At 42.2% G+C, this 23946-nt stretch overlaps 1 long non-coding RNA gene across 1 annotated transcript; it reads right to left on the bottom strand.

Annotated features, from left to right (window-relative positions):
* Nucleotides 1–207: 207 nt before the first annotated feature.
* On the bottom strand, nucleotides 208–2650 carry LOC124869029. Its single transcript, XR_007038456.1, has 3 exons — nucleotides 2497–2650; nucleotides 364–2088; nucleotides 208–265 (listed from the first exon to the last, which is right to left on the bottom strand). It is a non-coding gene; the product is annotated as an uncharacterized LOC124869029 (long non-coding RNA).
* Nucleotides 2651–23946: the final 21296 nt, after the last annotated feature.

The raw sequence follows: 23946 nt of genomic DNA, 5'->3' as shown, positions 1-23946 counted from the left end.
GTGTAATCTAAGGGTATGGAAGTTCTGTGTCATAAAGACGTTTCATGCTTATCACCATCTATGGGAAGGTCCAATGTTTAAGTCAAAAAAGAGAAAAAATTATGTTAATTCTGTAATTAAAATATTTTTTTTGCTCAACTAAGAACCAAAATCATTATATTCGAAATAGCTCAGACCCACATACAGAGAACACTCAAGAGAAGGAAGTAAAATAAAGACTGTTTTATTGATGATGGAATCAGGAACGAAAAGGACGAAAACTTCACTGTAGGGAGAGAAGTGAAGAGAATGGGTGAGTACGGGTAACAGAAGGAAAAACGAAATTAAGAACAAAGAACTAACATGATTCTGAGATCGGCTTACTGGGTAACGGTGGTCAGGTGGCCAGGGGGAATGAGATTCAGGATCCAGGTCTTTTGCAGAGATATCCGTAGAGAGTTTTCTTGGTGCTGTTCTGTGTGAGCTCGGAACAAGAGGAGTTTGATGTGCGGTGGCTTACATTGGAGGGTGGACAGGGTACGCTTATGGCTTGGTTCAGGAGACAAAGAGAGCAGAAAGCTGCCAGCTTGATGTGAATCCAAACGAAGATAGGAGGCAGGATCTTTCTAATCCATGAAATCCACAAATCACTGGAGACCACTAGTTTGATCTGGGAGACATGGAAGGTAGGATGGATACGAAGATTTGCAGGTAGGCGAAGACGAACAGCAGACGGACTAATTATCATCTCTATCTCATAGGGACCAATGAAACGAGGCGAAAGATTCCTTGACAAGGACTTAAGGGGCACATCACGTGCCGATAACCAAACCTTTTGTCCAGGCTGATACTCAGGTGCAGGTCTGCGATCAGCGAAACGCTTGTTCTGATCTGCAGTGCGGTGAAGGCTCTGGGCAGTTGAGTTCCAGATGGTCTTCCAGCGGTGGACATGTTGGTGGACGGATGACACAGTGACATCTTTTTCATCGGCAGCAAACCGGGGTGGCTGATAGCCCAGTGAGGCCTCAAAAGGTGAACAGAGGAAATGTGTGAATTTAAGGCATACTCTACCCAAGATAGATATGCACACCAGTCAGAAGGGTTAGTGGACGTGAGACATCGTAGGGTTGATTCTAGCTGCTGATTTAATCTTTCAGTCTGACCATTTGACTGTGGGTGGTAACCTGAAGTCAATGAAACCCTGGCTCCGACAGCTAAACAAAACTGTTTCCAAACCTGCAATATGAACTGTGGGCCTTGGTCTGATAAGATGTCCTGCGGAATTCCATGGAGACAAAAAACTTGTTTTTTGAGGAGTTTGGAAGTTTGAAGGGCTGAAGGAAGTTTTCTGAGGGGGATGAGATGACATGCTTTAGAAAAACGGTCCACAATAGTGAGAATTGTTGTCATACCTGAGGAGAGGGGAAGACCAGTAACAAAATCCAAAGCTATGTGAGACCAGGGTCGACTTGGGATGCTTACAGGTTGGAGAAGACCCGCAGAAGGCTGGTTGCAAGACTTATTCCTGGCACAAGTAGCACAAGACTGAACAAATTCCTTCACATCTTTATGTAATGATGGCCACCAAAACCTTCTTTGAACCAATGCAATAGTTCTACTAACACCCGGATGAGCAGAAAACTTTGCTATGTGTAGCAAATTGATTAATTGGGCTCGTACTGTAGAGGGACGTAGATATGGTTAGGTGGCCCATTACCAGGATCAGGCTCCTGTTGTTGAGCCTTTAGAACAGTCTCCTCAATCTCCCATCTGAGTGCACCGACCATCTGACTGGGCAGTATGATGGGCGCAGGTTCCCTCACCAAATAGTCTGTGGCGAATTGTCTGGAGAGGGCATCCGGCTTAGTATTCTTTGGTCCAGGTCTGAAAGAAATACATAAGTCGAAACGAGAGAAAAATGACGACCAGGGAGAATGATGTGGGTTTAGTCTCTTGGCTGACTGTAGGTAGGCAAGGTTCTTGTGATCAGTCCAGACTTGGATAGGATGCTTGGCCCCCTCCAGCCAGTGGCGCCACTTCTCAAGGGCCAATTTTATCCCTAGCAGCTCTCTGTCACCCACGTCATAGTTCCTTTCCGTATTGCTGAACCTGCAAGAAAAGAAAGCACAAGGATGAAGTCTCCCATCTTCAGAGTTTTGCGATAGCAACGCTCCAACCTCAATGTCTGAGGTGTCGACTTCCAGGATAAATTGTCTTGAGGAAACTGGATGGACCAAGATGGGGGCATTAGAAAACTTCTCCTTGAGAGCACAAAAGGCTGCTTCCACGAAAAAGGGATCTTGGAAGAAGTCAGAGCAGTTAGAGGTGCAGCAACGAGACTATAGTCTTTGATGAAATGTCAGTAAAAATGAGCAAATCCCAAAAAACTCTGCAAAGACTTGCGTGAGTCTGGCACCGGCCATTCTAGTACAGCTCTTATTTTCTCTGGATCTTAATGTACCTGTCCACCCTCAAGGATGTAACCCAAGAAAGTGACTGACGACTGGTGATACTCACACTTCTCGGCTTTTACGAACAGGCAGTTCTCCAGAAGACTTTGAAGTTTGCGATGCTCCTGCATATTCTTTTTTTTTTTTTAAACCTTGTCCTGTCCAGCAGAGTAGCGCTCAGAATTGTTGTCTGAGTGCCAAGAAATTGCCCAACAGATTTACTCTCACAAGCAGAGCATCACAGCTAATGCTTTAAAGCTCTGCTTGATATTTATAAAAGAAACTTTATTATAAACTTCTTTGGGAATATTTCAATTGTTACGGACATGGAGACTGAAATAAAAAGGAAAAAAGAAGCTCAAAAAAGAGAGATTGGGCAAAAGAGAAAAAGGGGAGAAAAGGGGGAAAGAGTGGAGGAGAGAAAGAATTACATTCTGCTTGCTTACACCTGTGGCTGTTTTTTTTTTTTCCGAGCCACAGACATCCGAAGGCCCCCCAAAGCACAGGAACCCCAGGAGAACCACAGCCGGGACTACCGCAGCCCCCCCAGAGAAGAGCAGTGGACAGTCCCAGGGGAACCACCCAGCAGCGACAGTGCAGAAGCCCCAGGGAGCCACAGCAACGAGCCCACAGGCCCCGCCAGCAGCCGTCCACGCCCGAGCAGATCCAGCCATGGACCCAGAGACCCAAGACCCCGGGACACACTACCCCCCAAGCAGAGGCCCGACAGAGCCCAGGGGGCCAGGCCTCGGCAAGCAGCCATTGGGAGTGAGCCAGCACACACCAAAGCACCCAGCCCCGGACACCAAGAACCACAAGTACACCAGCAGGCAGAGACTCCAACCACCGGCAGGTAGTGTGGCGGGGAGGAAATAGGCCCCCCATAATATGGTGGGGCCTAAGCTGATCCAGGTGAGGGAGCACTCCAAGACCCAACCTGTCACAAAAAAAAACCAACAGGCACACACAGTCACAATCACCCACTCCCACACTCATGCATACACATAAAATCACTCGCACCCAACATAAAGACAAACAACAAGGGATGTCATACACTCACTCACACTCCCCATGCATACTCTATACTCCCAGGTCCAGGCGCTGGTACACCCTAGGGGCAACAAGCCCCGGACCCAGGAGGTGGTCCCCTTCCCTCCTGGGGCAAAGACAGGCAGACAGCATCGCCACTGCCCAGACCCGGGTGACCCCGGTCCAGCGCCCGCCCCCCTGCCCCGAAACCAGCCCCCAACAACCCCCATCCACCCCCAGAGAGGGGGCTATGTACAACATAGGGGGCCACATGGCTCATACCAGCCCGTCAACCGAAGCCGCCCCAGGACAGAGCAGTCCCGATCCCCCAATGAGCTCCGATCCCAACCCCATGAGTCTCCCACCCCCAGTGAATCCCATGAACCCCAACATGAACCGCCCCACAGGGCCACCCCCAGCAAGGACACCGATATCGAACACATGCCCCCGAACCCAAACGCCACGAATCCCCTCCCCCACAGGGGCACACCCCCAAAGGTGAAGCCACACCCACACAGCGTAAGATTCACACACAGCCCCGCTCTAAGCACCCCCGCCGCACCCCGCTCCCCCACCACACAGCACGCCGCAACGGCAAGGCAAGGTAAGGTCCCCGCGCAATGCCACCCCCGCCCACTGGTGCAACAGGGCAGACCCAACCGGGCACCGCACCCACAACAGGACACCTGACCCTGCACCATGATGGGCCAAACTCACCCACCAAGAGGTCTCCGGCCAGCGGCAGGCACCCAGGGCCAGTGCCCTCCACCACGCTCCCCTCAGCCACAGAAATCACTACATCACTGCCACTGCAACGACCACCCAGGGAGAAACACTATCCAGCTCAGCTCCACCATCGCCGCCCAGCCGATCCAAACGCCAGTGACCCCACATCCTAGAAGTAGACACAACCCCTCCACCCCACAGGCCGCAGCCCCTCCATGCCATCCCCCAGCCCCCCCCCCACACGACAGCCAGCAGAGCAGCACACCTCCAAGGCTGCCCCCCCTTTGAAAGTGCACCCCACGAAAAGAAGACTCGCAGCATCCAGATCCTAGAACATGCCTGACACCCGTACCCCTGCCAGAAGCAGCCCCGCAAGAAGACCCACCTCGAGGCCCACAAAAGGCAAGAGAGCCCACAGAGCCAAAACAAAAACCCATCCAGAAGCCAAGACCAGTCCACCCCGAGTCCAACCCCGGCCAACCCGCACACTCGAACCATGTAGACCCCTCCGAACCCCCTCCCCAAGACAGAAAAGGGACTGGCGTCAGTAACCGGAACCAAGACAAGGAACCAGAAACCGTGCCGGAACTACCCAAGACCAAACGATGCCCACACCATCCAAGGCCAACCACCCATCCCCACCCCAGAAGGAAAGCTACACCCAACCCAACTTTCAAACAACTCCCAGAGCACATAAGATATTGGACACCCAGGTTAACCCCACCCCACCCACTCCCGCAGACCCTCCGCCCCATCATCAGAATGTGCTCCTTGAAGAAAGGAGCACCTGCAATGAGATGGGACCTACCCACCAGTTTTATAGGCCCCTATACCCACCTATGCACCAAAGGTCCCCAAGCCAGGGCCGGGCGCCCGGGAATGTACCAGCCCAAAACCCCAGCGACATACCTGCCAGGACCCGAGACCCCCAAGGCCCAGCCAGGACACATCCAGGAGCAGCACGGCCACCAGGCCACCAGGGTCCGCGGCGCAGGCCCCTCGAAAGCATCCCATGCAGCTACCAGATGTCTCCCCCGAGAGCCATCAAAGCCCCACCCCCGCCATGACCACAGTTCCCAGCGCCAGACCCCCCAGCGATCCCAGCCCAGGGACACTCCAAATGCCTCAACCCAGACACCCCCCCGAATCCGCCACAACGCCCCACAGGATGAAGCCAAGGGCGACCCACCCCCACTAGGTGATGGAGCCGATTAAAGGAGCCCAGAGAGATTGATCTGACGTGGAGGCAGAGGCTGTCTCAAGACTTATATAAACCAACAGAACATTTCTATACTGATTAATATTAAGAAGTTGTTTTTTTTTCCAGTTCATGAGGATAGTTTTCTTAGCGATGCATAAAGCAGTGAAAACCATATGAATTGAATTTGTCTCTATGGTGACATCATCTAAATTGCCCAACAAGCAAACTGAAGGGGAAGGTGAAATATTACATCTCAGACACTTTGATAAGTCTTCACATATCAGGCACCAGAACCTCTGAACGGGTGTACATAACCATAGTGCATGGATGTAATTGTCTGGTAGATTGCTTGTGCAGTGTAAGCAAGTATTAGAAGGTGCCAAGCCCATCCTGAACATCCGTTGACCTGTGTAGTATTCTCTATGAAGGATTTTATTTTGTATTAATTGTAAACTGGGGTTACTTGTCAGTTTAAAAGTTCTGGAACATATCTGAGACCAGAATGTTTGGTCAAAGTAAACTGATAAGTCCACCACCCATTCCGTAATAGGAAGGGAAATTGATTCATCTATATTAGACAGTGTCCTGTATATTTTACACATTAACTTGGGGGAGTTGAGTTTTAGGAATTCTTCAATGGCATTTGTAACCCAACGTTTTTAAGTCTAAATTTCTTTTTTTATTATAGATTTAATTTGTTGATATTCTAAAAATTTATTCTTGTCCATTCCGTATTGTATAATTAATCTGTTAAATGGGATGAACTGAATTCCTTCAAATATATGTTCCAGGTATTCAATTCCTTTACTCCTCCAATATGGAAGATTTATCATATTTTTTTGTAGGATGTCAGGGTTGTTCCAGATGGGTGTACGTCTGCATGGGATTAATGAAGACCCCGTCAATTTTAGATATTCCCACCATGCTGTCAGAGAGGTGCTGACGTTAAGGCTTTTGAAGCATACATGCCGTTTTATATTTGAGCTAATAAATAGTAGATCGGAAATCTTTGTATTATTGCATAATGTCTGTTCTACGTCGGGCCAGGGTTAAACTAGAGGACTGTGTTTAAACCATTTTGAGATGTAATGTAGCCTGTTAGCTAAGAAGTAAAGATGAAAGTTAGGCAGATCTAGTCCTCCTTTATCTTTGGTCTTTTGTAGTGTTTTTAGGCTAATACGTGGGGGCTTATCTTTCCAGAGAAATTTAGTGATGGAGGAGTCCAGAGATCTAAAACAGTCAGATGACGGTTTATTCGGAATCATTGAGAATAAATAATTGATTTCTGGCAAGACCATCATTTTTATTGACGCAACCCTGTCCATGAGTGATATGGGTAGAGATTTCCATCTAGTGAGATCATCTTCCACTTTTTTTAAGAGCAGGATGTGGTTTAGTTTTGTTAAATCTGCCAATCTAGGAGACACATTAATGCCCAAATATGTAATATTTCCTGACTGTAGTTGTATATTAGAAAAATTGATGAAAGGACAATTAATTGGAAGAACTGTCGATTTTAACCAATTTATAGAGTACTCTGAAATTCTTGAGAAAGAATTTATCGATCCAATTACCTGAGCGACAGAGGTTTGCGAATGCTGGAGAAAGAGTAATACATCATCTGTATAAAGACATATTTTATGTTCAATATTCCTGCATTTTATGCCTTTATTATCTTTAGTTTGTCTGATTGCTGCTGCTAGTGGTTCAATAAAAATAGCAAATAATGAGGGGAAAAGTGGGCATCCCTGCTTGGTGCCCCTCTGAAGACAAAAGTGGGAAGATGTTTGGTTATTTGTTCTGATACATACCGATGGTGAACTGTATAATATTTTTATCCAGTTTATGAAAGAGCTTCCAAAACCAAATTTAGTCAAGGTTGCAAACAAGAATTTCCAGTTAACTCTATCAAATGCTTTTTGATAGAGTTAACTGGAAATGCATATTCTTAGAGTAAATCAGTATGTCATCTAAGTATACGAAGACAAAAATGTTCAAAAAATCCCTGAGAATGTTGTTGACCAAAGCTTGAAAAACCGCAGGAGCATTACACAGTCCAAAGGGCATGACCAAATACTCGAAATGACCCAACACCATCTTAAATGCAGTCTTCCATTCATCCCCCTGGCGGATCCTGACCAAATGGTAAGCATTATGAAGATCTCACTTAGAAAAAACCGTGGCACCATAAACGGGTTCAAAAGCAGAAGTGATGAGGGGAAGTGGGTACTTATTCTTAATGGTGATCTGATTTAAGCCCCTATAGTCTATACAGGGACGCAATGAACCATCCTTCTTCCCTACAAAAAAGAAACCCGCTCCTAGTGGTGATGAGGAAGGCAGAATAATACCTGCTGATAAGGAATCATTAATATAATCTTCCATAGATTTCGGCTCGGGACGTGAAATGTTGTAGAGTCTGCTAGAGGGCCGGCATTGCGCCAGAAAGAAGGTTAATTGCGCAATCATAGGGTCTGTGAGGAGATAAGGATAGGGCCTTATTCTTACCAAAACTCCCTTAAGGTCATGGTATTCTAGAGGTACATGAGTCAAATCGGTCCTCTCATCCTCACTGCTAGCCTGTGGGGGCAGATTAGGTGAGAAAGCTGATTTTAGACAAGATGAATGGCAGTTAACGGACCAGGACTCTATGCGACACTTCGACCAGTCTAAATGTGGATTATGTTGCTGTGACCATGGAAATCCTAAAACTAGAGAACCTTGAGATACTGGAAACACAAAAAAGGATGTATTTTCTCTATGATTGCCAGATAACAATAGTTCCACTGGTTTAGTATGTTGAGTTATCTGTTGTAGTCTCCTACTGTCTAGAGCTAGAACTGAACGTGCTGATTCAAGGAATTCCACTTCTATACCAGCCTGGCTTACCACTTCTAAATCTATAAGATTCTGTTCGCAGCTGGAGTCTATACAGGTCCTTCTCAAAATATTAGCATATTGTGATAAAGTTCATTATTTTCCATAATGTCATGATGAAAATTTAACATTCATATATTTTAGATTCATTGCACACTAACTGAAATATTTCAGGTCTTTTATTGTCTTAATACGGATGATTTTGGCATACAGCTTTAAAAGGGTCTCTAAACGAGCTATGGACCTAATCTGAATCAACGAGATAACTCTAAACACCTGCAAAAGATTCCTGAGGCCTTTAAAACTCCCAGCCTGGTTCATCACTCAAAACCCCAATCATGGGTAAGACTGCCGACCTGACTGCTGTCCAGAAGGCCACTATTGACACCCTCAAGCAAGAGGGTAAGACACAGAAATAAATTTCTGAACGAATAGGCTGTTCCCAGAGTGCTGTATCAAGGCACCTCAGTGGGAAGTCTGTGGGAAGGAAAAAGTGTGGCAGAAAACGCTGCACAACGAGAAGAGGTGATCGGACCCTGAGGAAGATTGTGGAGAAGGGCCGATTCCAGACCTTGGGGGACCTGCGGAAGCAGTGGACTGAGTCTGGAGTAGAAACATCCAGAGCCACCGTGCACAGTCGTGTGCAGGAAATGGGCTACAGGTGCTGCATTCCCCAGGTCAAGCCACTTTTGAACAAGAAACAGCGGCAGAAGCGTCTGACCTGGGCTACAGAGAAGCAGCACTGGACTGTTGCTCAGTGGTCCAAAGTACTTTTTTCGGATGAAAGCAAATTCTGCATGTCATTCGGAAATCAAGGTGCCAGAGTCTGGAGGAAGACTGGGGAGAAGGAAATGCCAAAATGCCAGAAGTCCAGTGTCAAGTACCCACAGTCAGTGATGGTCCGGGGTGCCGTGTCAGCTGCTGGTGTTGGTCCACTGTGTTTTATCAAGGGCAGGGTCAATGCAGCTAGCTATCAGGAGATTTTGGAGCACTTCATGCTTCCATCTGCTGAAAAGCTTTATGGAGATGAAGATTTCATTTTTCAGCACGACCTGGCACCTGCTCACAGTGCCAAAACCACTGGTAAATGGTTTACTGACCATGGTATCACTGTGCTCAATTGGCCTGCCAACTCTCCTGACCTGAACCCCATAGAGAATCTGTGGGATATTGTGAAGAGAACGTTGAGAGACTCAAGACCCAACACTCTGGATGAGCTAAAGGCCGCTATCGAAGCATCCTGGGCCTCCATAAGACCTCAGCAGTGCCACGCCGCATTGAAGCAGTCATTTCTGCCAAAGGATTCCCAACCAAGTATTGAGTGCATAACTGTACATGATTATTTGAAGGTTGACGTTTTTTGTATTAAAAACACTTTTCTTTTATTGGTTGGATGAAATATGCCAATTTTGTGAGATAGGAATTTTGGGTTTTCATGAGCTGTATGCTAAAATCATCCGTATTAAGACAATAAAAGACCTGAAATATTTCAGTTAGTGTGCAATGAATCTAAAATATATGAATGTTAAATTTTCATCATGACACTATGGAAAATAATGAACTTTATCACAATATGCTAATATTTTGAGAAGGACCTGTAAGTGCAGATAAAGTCAATGTACGCTGACCCACTATGAGAGTCACAGGTAAGTTGAATCTGGGGGCTTTACAAATTTGGGCTTGGTCCACCAACTCCCCCTTCAAAGCCGGTGGATCCTGTCTTTTAACGGCCCGGGGCAGGCAGGACAGGTTGCTACGAAATTATCTGCAAAACCACAGTAAAAACACTGCTTGGATAATCTGCGTTTTTGTCTTTCCTCAAAAGATAAATGGCTACCTCCCAACAGCATGGGCTCAGGTTCAGTAACTGGTTGCTGGGGTGAGACCTTGGAAAAGGGTGGAGGGTTACTCCTTAGCTGGGGATGATAATTTGTCCTTTCTGCTCTGGCTCTCCTTCTCTCTCTTATTCTTTCATCTACCCTGGTTGCTAATGAAATAACCTCATCTAAGGTAGGAGGTTCCTCGATCATAGTTAATTATTCCTTTAATGGATCGTCTAAGGCATGTAAAAAGGTCTTTAGAGCTTCATTATTCCAGGCAGATGTAGCTGCCAATGTACGGAATTCAATCAAAAACTCTGTAATGGGTCTGTGACGTTGCTTTAAGGCCCTTAACTGTTGGCCAGCACTGGATTTGTCTAATACAGGCAAAAATGTTTTCCTAAACTCTTTAACGAAGTCATCAAAAGTACAACCCAACTCCCTGCAATCAAGGAACCGGGCTTCAGCCCACCCACTGTAAAGCCATGCCGGTCAGTAATCGAATAAAATACAAAAACTTTACATTATCATGGGGAAAAGAGTGGGGGGATCGATTAAACACCAATGAACACTGAAGCAAAAAACCCCCGCAATTCCCTACCTCACCAGAAAACCTTTCCGGATTAGGGGATGTGACGTCACGAAAAAGTGGTGACTGTAAGGATTCCGGAAATGCAGTAGCACCATCTAGCGCTTGTTGTAACATGGTGGCGATCTGTTCTAACTGTTGATTGGTTTGACGTTGCTGCTCTGTAAGGGAACGGAGAGAGGAATCATGAAATTGGATCTGGTTAGCATGTTCAGAGAGAGTTCTCCTGAGTGCTTCTGCTGGGTCTTGTTGGCTAGAGTGTTCTGTCATTATAGTCAAAATAGCTCTGACCCACGTACAGAGAACACTCAGGAGAAGGAAGTAAAATAAAGACTGTTTTATTGATCATGGAATCAGGAACGAAAAGGACAAAAACTTCACTGTAGGGAGAGAAGTGAAGCGAATGGGTGAGTACGGGTAACGGAAGGAAAAACGAAACTAAGAACAAAGAACTAATATGATTCTGAGATTGGCTTACTGGGTAACGGTGGTCAGGTCGCCAGGGGAAATGAGATTCAGGATCCAGGTCTTTTGCAGAGATAGCCGTAGAAAGTTCTCTTGGTGCTGTTCTGTGTGAGCTCAGAACAAAAGGAATGAGTTCGATGTGCGGTGGCTTACATTGGAGGGTGGACAGGGTATGCTAATGGCTTGGTTCAGGAGACGAAGAGAGCAGGAAGCTGCCAGCTTGATGTGAATCCAAACGAAGACAGGAGGCAGGATCTTTCTAATCCATAAAACGTAGGTCGGCTTGATCATCAAGAGTAGCTTCCAGAGCTGTAGTCAATACACTGTGACAAAGTCCAAAACTTAGATCTTCTGAATCTGCGAAGGAGCAAAGACAAAGTTAAACGAGGTTGAAGACCACAGCATAAGCTTTGTGTGTGGCTCGAGCTTGTACCACTGGTGGCAAAACACTCTCGCATCGAAGTGCTGGCAGCCTCCTGCTTAAGTACTCCTCATAGTAATCAGTGGAACAAGTCGCACCTGTCACCCAGCACACCTGAAAGCTCCAGCACCGTCTGAAACAAAGCACATGTAGCAACCACAAAAACACAAACTCAACCCAGATCAACAATAGTAACGAAACTACAAAATATTCCAAAAAATGTAACATCAGCCAATTAAAAGCATCACTTATGGCATCTATTGTCTTCATTGCTGTCGGAGTCGAGCTTTGATCCCTTTCTAAGATCAATACCAGAACAATAATTCAGACACAATGATGCCACTGACTGCATGTAGTCTGTCTTTTGTCTGTCTTTTTTATATGTTTAAATCAAACATAGAGTTGAAACCAGATATTATAAAAAGACACATAATCCGTTTTTTTACTGTCTGATATTAGAGTCCACCAAATATATATTTTTTGTATTTATATTATTTTGGGTCATTTAGGATCACCATAATTATCTTTATTTGCTAAATAATGTATGCCTGTTTTGCTGCAGGAGGGACTGGTGTGCTTCACATAATATCACATCAAAAGTAAAGTACATTCTGTGGAAAACTGAAGCAACATTTCAAGACAATAGCTGGAATTAAAATATTGGGCGAAAATGTTTCTTGTTTGAATAGACAATGACCCTTTACATTAGATTTAGGACAACAACTGTGCTGGATTGGACGTCACAAAGCCCTGATTTCCATCCCATAAAAGGTATGTGGGCCGAGCTAAAAAGGTGTGTGAGCAAAATGGTGCAAAATCTCAGCAAAGCTTGTGGAAGGATTACCAAACCATTTGACTCAAGTCATATAGTTTAAAAGGCAATTCTACCAAATACTAATGAAATGTATGGAAATTTCTTAATCTAAAAAAGCCAAAAATATTGTCTCACTATTCTGGCATTTACCAAATAAAAGTAATAGTTGTAATCCGAACTGACTAGAACCAGGAAACGTTTAGTCTGGTTTATTGAGGTAAAAAAAAAAGCTGATGTATCTTTTTATACAGTGTATTTAAATATCTGGTAAATGCATATTTTGGGTATATGTACTTTTCCACATTTCTATGGTGTTTTCAAACTACTGAGAAGTTCGAGAGTGCCAAAGAAAAAAAGGAATTTGTGACGAAGAAGAGGTTTTGCAGCTTGCTGTGGGAGAGGCTGATAGTCACAGACAGCTACAGCGCACTGTAAGAGGTGATATGAAACAAAGCTGCAGGTTCTTCTTTACGGTGAGACACCTCTTTCACCCCTTGCTGACAGGAAAGCATGGGATCTGGCAACAGAGTTGGCTGTGATAGATGGACAGCCTGAGTGAAAGTAATACAAAGAGGCAAAGGAAAAATTGGGAGGAAGGATGATATGAATTAAAAACATGGAAAGATGGAGGCTTGTTTTTCAGAACCTGGACAAGAAAGTGCTTTTGAGAGGTGAGAAATGTAGAACAGTGAGACGGAGTAGGTGAAAGCTTTGCTGCTGCCACCCAGGATGGTAAAGGCCAAACAATCAGCATGAAAGGGACTACAGCTGTGTATTACAGAAAAAGCTGCACCACTGAAAATGAACTGACACTCCAGTGGCTTTTATTAGTGAAAAACAGTAATGCACTTTGTTGCCTTAAGAAATGAATCGTGATTTCTTGTGCACAGTGCATGAAATACAAACCATCATGTGCTGTGTAACCTAATGTTTGGTTCATGGCTGAAAGTTAAACCACTGGCAAGGGTACAAAAGCAGATGAGAAGGATGCTCCTCCCTCCTATACAGAGTTGTGAGGTTTCAGCATCTGCCAGTTCACCACCCATAGGGGAGTGTCTGTGGGCTCTTCAAACGCCCTGCGTGGGTCCTCCTCCTTTTGATGCTCCTGGTGAGGGAGAGGACAGGGGGAACAGGAGACACTCCTCCACACACGCTGCTGAGCTCAACAGCATCACATGGAGGCAAAATGATAGGTATAAAGAGCAAAACACACTAATGAAACATACAGAAGAAATGTAGAAGATGAAAATGTAAAGTGATATGAAACAAATAAACTACAAGAAAAAAATGGTAAAAGGGAACACACAAGAAACAAACTCAAACCAAAAAAAACAATAAATTGATGCAGTGATTTCACCGTTCAGTGTGAAGCAGTGGCGATTGCTCTAAGACTGCAAGGGAAGCTCAGCTACCCCTAAAATGTCAAAAAATAAGTGATCAAATATATACTGTTGTGTGTACATGTCATTGACTAAATATCCAATACAACGCGCTCAACTTTTCTTCTGAATCAGCTTCTTATCACTGGTAACGATGCGGCTTTCCTCTCACTCATTCCCGCAGCTTCACAGTGCTTTAAACAGTGAGTTCAATAGCGAAGCAAAATGCTGGGCTTTGTCCCACCCATCGGATGCTCAGCGTCTCTGGGGGTCTATGGGGCAGTGGGCTGGCTCTCCTGGATGCTCAGCTTCTGCATGATGATTGGATGATCCGTCTGAGGCTGAATCCCTTTTTGATTGACAGCAAAATGAGCGAATCAGCGATCTTGAAATTGAGCTTCCCCTCCTTAAAAGACACAGCATCCGCCACTGGTGTGAAGATATATGTTTAAGAACTAAGGTTTGTTTTGAGGATTTTGGAAAGAGGCCAGTTCTCAGAGCAAAACAGAAGGAAAAATAAAAGATTATTTTTATAAAATATTTTATTTAGCCTATTGCACAATTGATTCTTATAATGTTATGTTAACTAGCTACCACAGTGGCTGATTGTGATTGAATAGAGTGATGGACTACCAAATCGTTTATGGACTCACAAAATGGCTAACAGATTGATAGCGCAGCGATTTCGCATCTGGAATTAGCGATTCATGTAGCAGCAAAGAAAATAGTGGCTGCAGCACTATTAAACGCCCCCTCTAAGTTCTAGATGTACCTTTAAGTACCATTAAATTTTTTTTTATGTGTGTATGAGTGCTTGTGACGTGCTACAGCCGATTGGAGCACAGACCGATTTAGCTGCGTATTAAACACAGCAGAGCTTTAACATTAGCATTAGGGCTAATGGAAACACAATTTAGTATGCTTAGCAGACACAACCTCTTATGTGAACTGGTGAACAGGAGGATGTCCGACAGGGCCAGTGAGTTGCGTGGCCGCAGCTCTCAGTCTAGCGGCTGGCAGGGGTCTACTTGGGATGGCCCATGTGGGCAGCGTGCGAAGCTGCAGTTTCAGTGCTATCTTCTTTAGATAGTGAAGGACAAGTCTTATATTTGTGTCAGCCTGGGCTATCTGGAAATGAAACTACTTATGCTACAGGATTGAAAAGTAGAAGGGGATGGTGGAGCATGATTTCATCAATGTAGTGTATATCCCATTAAAATGCAAGGAAAAGACACAGGGGTATTAAATGCAATTATCATCTGCAAATAGCTAGACAATGTGGAAAATTGCTAAATTTGTTTTACAACATCTGGATATTCCACTAACCAAGAGCTGGAAAACACTTTTAAAATTGCTCTGACCCATCAATCAATGATACTCTCAAAAACGTCAAAACAAAATCTGTATTTTATGCATTTAATTATTAGGTAACGGCTAACCAGCAAGGTAAATTATTAGGGATGCTGAATTAGTGTGGTTAATATGAAACAACCGTGTTAGCCAATACCTTTTCTTTTATGAGCTGCGTGGACAATTTGTGTTGTTCCAAAAACAAATATTTAATTTATTTGAATTGCACAAAACCAGTTTGGGCACAGTCATATTGGTCTCACTGTTTCCATGCCACAGCCATTTCCAAATATCTTTCTTTTAGTTTCATTCAATTTTGTTTTTTTAATAAAGTTTATGACATATGAAACATATTTAGTGCAAAAAAATGTATTTGCGTTTTAGCTTTAAACAACCTCCATTAGTGATTTACAGCAGAATCTCTTTTGCTATTAGCATAGTTGCCAGTTTTACCAATAACATCAAAAGAAAGACGGAAAAATTTCAGCCAGATGAGAGGGAACTCTTCATAGGAGCCGAGCAATGAGTTTTTTTTTAAATCTTTCATTGGCTGATCTAAACAAACCCATACCTGGCTTTTATAAATGTTCAAGGTGTCTTCTGGGTAAATTTAAGCCAAAGCCAGTCGCCCAGCTGTATTTTTGTTTGTGTATGTGTTAGCCAGAATTTTAAAATAGAAATAGGATAAGAGTACTGTAACAAAAACCCATTACTGTACATGTGAAAAAACATGTTTTTTTAAATATATGTTATTACCTAATTTACAGCTTGATTATTGTAAAAGTAACCACAAAGGAATACAGAAGTAAAGTAAAACCAAGCTTCTGTGTGGCATTTGGCACGTGTCTGGTATGAAACGACACGCACAAGCAGATAAAAGCCATGACAGGAAAAATTACAGCAACAATCAGTTCAATTCTGTACCAGCAGAAAAGGTTTATCTTACTGGTCTCAATTGGCCACAGATTGACTGACAGGTGAGGGTTGGAGGTAAACTATAGAGACCAGCAGTCAAATGGACACTGAAGTTGTTGCTCACACTGATGTAGAAAATTGTCTTTCATTGTCTGATGTTCAAAGGGTGATGTCTGAGGAGCAGAAATTTTGAAATGGTTGGAAAATGTCTATTAATTATTGACGAACTGGGGATCTTTGGATGAAGTTATAACTAGCCAGTGAGCTAAAACCACTGGTGATTTTTGAAAATCCAGTAAAAAGACTTCCTTTTCAGTAGTTATCAAAAAATCAAATAATATGAAGAAGAAAAGAATCCATTGAACACTATAAACATCAGGAATATGTGATAAAATCAACATGAAATCTGTATCAGCATGAAGGAGTAAATATTGCAAAGGAAAACATTACTGCCTGTTTACAAAGTAACATGTTGTCATGCTAGTTCAAGGTTGCTGTTGAGGAATACACTAACCTATGGATTACTAGTGAGGTTCTCCAGCTGCACTAAAGCTGACCAGCAGGCTCTCCAGCAAGCAGGTAAGATCATTGGGACAACTCTCCTGGAGATCAGAACTATCTTTACCACCCGCTGCTTGAAACGAGTGAACAACATCCTGCGGGATAGCTACCATTTGGTACATGACATGTTTCACCTGTTACCTTCAGGCAGAAGGTATGGGTCGACAAGCGCCAGGACCACTAGAATCGCTCACAGTCTGTATCCCAGGCTGAGGCTGTTAAACGGGCAGCCCCAATAGTTGTATGATGCTCCACCAAATTTCATTGTTATCTATGACTGTTGTTGTTATCATAATGACAATGGAGTAACGGAAGTAAAGAATGGTAAGGAAAAGCTGTCCGTGCTTGTTTAAGTTCGTAGAAAGTCTGTTTTGCTATAAAGGACAAATGTCATAGTTTGGATCTAGGAAAACATAAATAAGTCACAATTGTTTTTTCCAGTTTTTTTCCCCATATATATATATATATATATATATATATATATATATATATATCCATCTTGGAGTGGCTCTTAGCGGCTGGATTAAGCAGCAAACTGGGGACGAAGATAAGATGCAGACAGGGGGTTGTCTCCTGTTCAAAGGTTCAGCAGGTCACATGAGGTCTCTGCAGCAAGTTTACTTGTCCCCTTCTCAATCCATAAATGGTCTCTTCAGAACCTTTAGAGGGGGCATATGCTTTTAAATCCTTCCTTTTCACACTTCACTCAGTTGTGGTCTATATAAAGGGGAACCGCAATGTTTTTTTTTTCTGAATTCCTTGATATTGTAGCTCCACAGGTTCCTGTTTTACCCCTGCTCTGAGGCGGTCTGAAAGCAGCTTGTTTTGGTGCAGCTTCTTTAAATGCTATTGAGGTACTTCACACCTCACACCTCTCCAAGTCGAAGAGTATTCCACTTCAACCCGTTATGCCATTTTTGTAGTTTGATTGTAGAGATACAATTACCTAGCCGCATAGAAAATGTTATTGTAATAATAACATTCAAAACACCCAGTATGGTTCTGTCCACATGGAGCTACAAGCAGCACACAGCACCAACATAAGCAAAAGGCATGATGCCACTGCTATCAGAACAATGGCCAGGACGTCATATCAACACATAATAAATTCATGTCTAAAATAAAGCTTGTTGACATTTTAGTGTTCTTAGCAGCTTACTACTTTGCTGTGTCTGTCATTTCCATAGACAGAAGGAGCTGACCCCTTAATTTGGGGACGACGTTTGGCAAATTCTTCTTGATACTGGTGGAGGTTGATGAAGAACCCGTCCTTGAAGTGGAGGAAATAGGAATTTCAGCAGATACTGTGACATGGCAGTTCAAAAACGTAACAGAGAATAGAGAAAATTGAACAGCGTGAAAAATATGACCCAAACAGAATATAAAGATATCTACGCAGCACCTGGAGAAACTAAATTCAACTTTTCTGCACTCCTACAGTCTCCAAGTACACAACAAAATGTATTTAAGGGCTAATGAATGAAATGTCCCCTTTAAAAGGTGATCAGGCCTCCGGGGAATCTTTTAGCCTGAACACCTTGAAGAGGAATAGTCAGATGTAAGTCACCTATACAACACATACTGCAACACACTTTAAAATGTCAACCTTTTACAACTTATTTCAAATGGTCATTTGCCAGGTGAGATGAATTAGAGGAAAGCTCATCGCAGAGTGTCTTTTAATACCCGAGTATGGTACCGGCCTGTTAGGTCTCACATATCTCCTGACTTCCTCCCTCTCACTGTGAAAATCACCATATAATTATTTTTCATAATAACTCATATGAGGTGGAGACTTTGCTATCTCCGCTTTCATCTTGGATAATAACTGTTTTTGAAAGCTAAGTTTGGTGTAACATCATCACTCTCTAGGTCATTTGGCAGCATTATCCACCGCCTTGTCCTCGCTTTTCTTCTGTTATACTTACTATTTATTATATACAGTATAACATATTACATATGGAAATGTATACAAGCCTGAGTATAATTTAAAAATATAAATTGGAAAATTTATTGTAATTGCCTTTTAAAATAGTTTAAAGAACAAATAATTGTTGTTTTTGGGGAAAATATTAGTATATCAGATATGCCCATAAACGTAATATTGTGCCTGCTTTAAATCATAAAACCTCAGCATAAAATCTGCACATCCACATAAAAAGGACAAATGTGAACATAATATGATGATTGATGATTGACAGGAGCTGGAGCAATGGTCATCCAGCTCAGCTGATTGGAGTTACAGCACCCTATGAGGTGGTGGCATTGTGAGAGATTATGACTTGAGGGTGGACATGAATCATATGTCTGGAAGTCATGTCCACTGCATTTAATATAGTGGGAGGGTATTTCTGTTCAGAGTGATGTAGTCCCAGCTAAGCCTAGACAGGCAAAACAAATCTGTAATGGGTGTACAATTGAATCAGGTGTCTGGTCCTCTTAAGGAAATTAAGTTGTCGCCAGAGCTGGGCCACTTAATGAGAGGCAGGCTCGCAGACATTGACGAATGGCGGGTGACATTGACAAGAGTGCCGGCCTCAATATCTGCATCTGGACTGGTGATGATTTTTCACCCAAGGAGCCCCCACTAACCTTTCCACTCTGCTTTTGTTTCTCTCTCTTTTCTCACCCCCCCACACACACATACAATCTCACTTCCTTCCATTTTCTAAGGCCTCATCAGGGACACATTTGGTCCCTGTGTGATAATAGTCATTTATTTGCACATTTATTCATGGGAATGGTGACAGCTAATAAGGTGGGTGATCTTCTTTCCATGTGTTTTTACTTGGTGCATCTTGATGGTGGCCATTATCTGATTTTAATAGATGTCTTTCCATAGTCACGGTAACTCTCAGAAAATACGCACAGCATAGCCTCTGGTATGAACAGCTAGATGAACAATACAATTTAGCTGCAAGGAAACCCAATTTTACACGAGGAACTGTAAGCTTTATTATTATTACATGATTTGATTTGGTCCATTCTTATACATTTGTACATGAATCCACTAAGGACTCATCGTCTCAACATTTATGCATAAAATATTCATGGACAGTTGCTAGTCCCTTACAGTGTAATTTTAAAATTGGAAATCACAATGGTATCAGATACTATTCACATACCCTTGATTTTCAAGTTAAAAATATGTCAGGTTTTCCTTTTTTTTTGGTAAAACTTCACAAATGCTTGTTGTAAATCTCCATCTTGTTGCAGGCTGTGCTGTATTAAAAAACAAAAAAACTGGGTCAAATATTCTTGGTTACAATGTTATATATATATATATATATATATATATATATATATATATATATATATATATATATATATAAAACAATAGACATTGTAACAAATAGTTTTTAGACCCATATATACTGTATGCCAATTTACCATCAGTCCACTAAGGTAGGTTTCATGTGATTTGCTTTCAGAACCATTTTTCTAGACGTGTTAAGCTTTGTAAAAGGAAATCAGACAGCAGTGCATTTTTGGTAAACTGCAGTCTTTCTGCCATGGATGGATGGATGGATGGATGGATAAAAAATATTTGTTTTACTACAACCATGTTAGTGTTAAACAATCTGCCTCCGTATCACCAGCATGCACCTCTCTCACACCCTCTGCATATCATTCACAACAACAATGTACCTTCCTCAGCCTTGCCTGCCTCAGCCTGAAGCCTCAGCCTTTAACATGCTGTAGCTTCTACTGAGGGCTTTCTAACTTCACTTTGTATTAACAAATCTTTTAGGTGTTTAATTATTTAATGTCTTAAAAAGCTGCCCAGTCTATCTTCTAACTATCTACTCTGTCAAAAATACTCTTCAACGTAAGTAACTGCCCAGTGGATAATGAAAAAGTGATTGGTAGCCAGTGACTATTTGTAACAGACAGAGTTTATGAATTTCGATGTTTTATTGATTTTTCAATTGTCATCATCAACTTTATTTGTATAGCGCTTTTAAATTGTGGCTAATTAAAAATTTTTGATTCCTATTGATAACAAATTCCCTCATCTAAAAACTTGACTGACATACAGTAAGTTAGTGTTTTGCTAATGCACAGTCTTTAAGAATGATTTAAAAACAGGACAAGAATAATTCCTTCGCTTGTGCTGGTATATCACTGAAATGCAAACTGATGCGCAACTTGTGAGGGAAAAGCTCAGCAGTCTGTCACCTAAATGGATTAGCCTGACGTTAGAGGCGTTGCTATTAAACATAGAAACATGGTCATTTCTACCAAAGCAAAACCTTCTTGCAGGAGGGATCTTTGTCATTTCCATGAAGCACTTATTTCCAGTTGTGTTTTACATAAAGATTAACTAGAGCAGATCATTACAGAAAGGATAAATACTTTATTCTGCATTACCAATAATGATGTTCTCATTTGTTATTAGGTTACATTCAGTTGTTCTCTGCAAGTGCTTCTACAATTTTTCTTTGTTTAAAAGATATTGTACCGAGTCACTTGAGACCAAAATTAAGCTTTTTGGATTACATGCAGTGAACTAAAACTGAATTTTTAAAGCAATACATGGCAGTGGCAGCTTCACGCTGTGGGAAGGATTTTCCTCAGCAGGGACAGGGAATATGGTCAGAGTTGTTGGGAAGATTGATGGAGCTAAATACAGAGCAGTCCTAGAAGATATGCTGTTAGAGGCTGAAAAAGATGTGAGATTGAAGGTTCACCTTCCACCATGTGAAATATCCTAAACATACAGCCACAGCAGCTATGGAATGGTTTAGTTCAACACACATTTATGTGTTAGACTGACCTGGTCCAGATCTAAATCCAAATGAAACGCTGTGGCAAGATCTGAAAACTGATGTTTACTGACATTTTTGTCCAATCGTACTGAGCTTGAACTAACTGGCAAAGAAGAATGGGTGGTAAATTCAGTTTCTTGATGTGCAAAACTGGTAGAGAAATAACAACTTCTCAGTCAAATGCTGCTTTGTTTTAGTCTCTCATATAAAACCCAAATAAAAGTCATTGAAGTCTGTGGTGCAATGTTGAAATATGAAAGTGTTTAAGATGAATTAATACTTATTGAAGGCACTGTAAGACCCTGATTCACATTGTAGAAACAGATAGACACTGCGGCTACATGTGTAATCTCTTTGATAATGGACATGATATGGTTTTCATATGCAACATAGGAGTGATTGGAAACTGCTGTCTATTGGTTATTAATGTGTTTTCTGTACATTACAATTGTGAGGTCAGAGTGTACCTGAGGACCCATCATTTCCTGCTCCAGTGCACCAACTAGAGTGAATGGCCACTCATGTATGCCCTTTAAAGTTACACACCATACATCCACCCTGACTTTGTCTTAGATTTAGCTGTTTGGACGGAGGCAGCAGTGCAGCAGAAATCATTGCACACAATAGACTTGTAGGATTCAATGGTGCTTTCTTGCTCCATCTTCCTGGCCTGACTGGGTATAAATAATTGACCCCATAGTCTGGTCCCTGCTCATTACTGTGGGAAGTGTTGGCTTTGTTTGTGGTGCTATGTGGGCGGGTGCGAGTGCCTTACGTCCAGCTTAGTTTTCTCCTCTAGCCCTGACCACACTACATTCCTTCATCTTTAATGGCCTGTGCCCGGATCGGACGTCCAAACTCTCCAACCTCCCAGCCTTGCCCACCTCATCATGAAGGTGAATGGTTGGGCAGTAACATATCTACTGCCAGAGAGAAGTTTTTCAGAAATTCTGCAGAATTCTCCAGTGAGTTTAAGGAGTTATGGACAGCATTATCAAAGGGTGCATAGATAGATACAGAGGGAACACTGACATCTTGGAAAGTTCTGTGGGAAAAGTTTCCAGGTACATACTGAAACAACAATAAAACTATTCATGGGTTTAAGGTGAAAACTCTGCCAGCATGGAGTCATACCTGTATTGGTCTGGAGGTTTGGAAAGTTATCTTAAAGAGCAAAGTAGCACAATGGTTTACAGCTTCATAGACTATCCGAGTAAAAAAGACAATTATTAGGGTATTATCACATGACTGATTTCTACTAGCTGTGTAGATCTAAAATATGTGCATCTCCAAAGAAGGACAGATTCTTAGTCATTAAACAGCAATGATGAAGTAAATGACTGAAAAGATCCCCTTCAACACATTTACTAATAAAGGGATTTAATTCAGCTTTGTGCTAAAGCAAACTTTTGAAGTATACAAAACCCTTTTAAAACTGAATGAAAGGTCAGTCAGTCAGTCATTTTCTACCGCTTATTCCATAGTGGGTCACGGTACCCCCATGTTGTCGTTAGAGACCCCTAGGCCATCCCCACACCTCCAGTCTCCGCCAAACCACCACTACATACATTGGGACAGGAACAATAGAGGACCGCACCATGCCTTCCGAGCCAACGCCAACATCAATATAGAGGCAATCAAGGCCAGGGACCTCCCAAAGATTCCTACAGACACCAGAGTGGAGTCCATGAGCGGTCACCCCCCGTGTCTTTATAAAATAGCAGACAGAATTTTGTAATTATTTTGCGCAGGTTTACTAAGAATATTAAGATCTAAGATTACTAATAATATTAACATCTGCTTAAGTCACATTAATTTACTGTTTAAAGTAAGTGCAATAGTTAAAAACATTTTTTTGCTGGTCATTTCCCTTGTGAAACTGTTCAACATTCTAGGAAAGATATGTTAAATCTGAATGATTTTTTACCTTACATTTCATGTTGTTGCTGAGAACGTATTGTGGAATAAATTACTTTGACATAGTATAAAAGGGGTTCATATTGTGTCATTAATTTATTTGTTGAACAGATTTAATTTGTTCAAATAAATGATACTAATACATTTTGTGGGATACCTCAAGGTTCAGTGCTGGGCCCACAGTTTTTTCTTCTCTTTTCTCTCTCTCTCTTTGTATGGTTACTGTTTAAGACAGATAATATTGCAAATGTTGTATTTAATAGACAATATGTAAGTCAAAGACTAGATTTTGACTTTTACAATGAGCAAATTGTGTAAAATCCAAAAGATATATATTTTAATGATGTTTAAAAGGCTGTTAGTGAGGGCTAATATTAAGAATCATTGTGCTTTGGGTATAGAGAGTAAAATTATGAAGCTGCTGTAATAAATTACAAGAATTTAATGTAGCTATATTTTAAAATAGTGTCATTAATAAGAAAAAATCTATAGGTATAGATGGACAAGAAAGGAATGATCAGCTGATGCATAGAACTTTAGCTTTAGTTTTTTGTCATGTTGCTTAACTTGTTAGTTCCTCCTTTTGTTTAGCTTTAAATTAGTTTTTTTCTATACCATAAAAAGTAAATAGACTTAGCCCAATACTAGGTCAGTCAGTCAGTCATTTATACTAGGTATCATTGT

Source organism: Girardinichthys multiradiatus, chromosome 5 (assembly GCF_021462225.1).
Source record: "Girardinichthys multiradiatus isolate DD_20200921_A chromosome 5, DD_fGirMul_XY1, whole genome shotgun sequence".
Lineage (NCBI taxonomy): Eukaryota > Metazoa > Chordata > Actinopteri > Cyprinodontiformes > Goodeidae > Girardinichthys > Girardinichthys multiradiatus.
This window is presented reverse-complemented; position numbering and strand designations above follow the sequence as displayed.